General features: G+C 44.3%; 1 non-coding gene across 1 annotated transcript; it reads left to right on the top strand.

Annotated features, from left to right (window-relative positions):
• The first annotated feature begins 248 nt into the window (after window positions 1-248).
• Window positions 249-356, top strand: LOC125369069. The gene has a single exon (XR_007214562.1). It is a non-coding gene; the product is annotated as a small nucleolar RNA R71 (small nucleolar RNA).
• The last annotated feature ends 1,176 nt before the right edge of the window (window positions 357-1,532 follow it).

Raw genomic sequence — 1,532 nt, forward strand, 5'->3', positions numbered from 1 at the left:
CCTGAGTTGGTCGATCTTCTTGGCTAGAAGCTCCACTCGAGTCGCCAAGGCCGCTGTAGAGTCCACTTGCTGACCACTCCTTGTCTTCCCGGTCGGGCTCCTGAGGATTGCCATTGATAGTTGTTCATGGCCATTTCCTCTATCAAGTTCGAGCTTGCCCCAAGGCTCACCTTAGCGCCCCACGCAAAGATCCACCATCCGCTCGTCATAGGTTCAACCCTGTAGGTCCGAACCGCATCCACACCGGCAATCCGTGATGTGGGCGTGATCTCAAAAGATCTTTAAATCTCTCCCATGCATCGTGACATGCTTTCATCATCAAACCGCACAAAAGAAGATATGTCATTTCTAAGTTTAGCGCTTTAATGGAGGAAAATACTTATATAAAATTTTTCTACCAACGCCTGTGTAGTGATCGTCTGCTGTGAAGAGATTGCAACCATCTCTTTGCTCCGCTCCCTCAAGGAAAATGGAAACAATCCTACCAATGGCATCACCTATTGTTCCATTTATTTTGAATGTGTCACAAATCTCCAAAAGTTGGAGATATGTACTGGGATCCTCACCGGGCAATCCTCCAAACTGCACGCTTTGTTGGATCATCCGGATAACATTGGCCTTTATCTCAAAATTGTTGGTCGCTACAGTAGTCCGACTATACTAGTTTTCGTCCCATCCAAAGATGGTCGAGCAAACTCGACATCGCCCCCGATCCTCACTCCATGGGGGTCATGGTTTTCCATCGTGTCTAGTCTATCCACAGGTATCTCAACCTCAATCTCCTCCCTCTAATTGCAACCTCTTCCTTAAGAGTGTGAGGGATCGCCCGGATCGACAGAGGCTCTATAAGATTCGAGTTCGAGCTCCCGGTCATAAACCACCCGAAACCGAAAGTCCACACAACCACCGATCAACAAAAATAATATAATAATAAATAATAACAGAATTAAAGAATAAATGAATAAAACAAATAATGACTAAATTAACACAAAAACAATTCACTCTAGTTCACCGTTATAGTTCAAGAACGGCGCTAAAACTTGATGGTTTTTTATGCAACCTGTTACCAGGCGTTGAACTGTCGATGCGCCAGCACTGTGAGTATCAAGGTCGACGATCTGAGATCGGGTGAACCTACATCGCTGTTACGTTATCTAGTTCGAATAGGCGTGAAAACATACCCATAATGAGTTACGAGTGCACCACAAATGAAGGACAACAATGGACAATAAAAGACACTGAAAAGAAATAAACCTGAGCCTGCTTGATGGACGCCTTTCCTTCGAGCTATCGGATCTTCCCATCGACACAATTAGCATTGCATGATTTAGACTATTAAGAGTTGTTAGTTCTTAATCCGGCGAGTAATCAACCTCATCTCAGTTAACTACTGCCCTTACTATTCAATCCGGCCAGCATTTTCAATGTCAAGAAACAACTAATAAACACCATCCAACGCCTCAACACTTGCATCAACTTTGTCGGACAGAAGATCGCAGCGAACGACATTTACAAAACCACCATCACCATCA

This window comes from Ricinus communis, chromosome 1 (assembly GCF_019578655.1).
Source record: "Ricinus communis isolate WT05 ecotype wild-type chromosome 1, ASM1957865v1, whole genome shotgun sequence".
NCBI classification, from domain to species: Eukaryota; Viridiplantae; Streptophyta; class Magnoliopsida; order Malpighiales; family Euphorbiaceae; genus Ricinus; species Ricinus communis.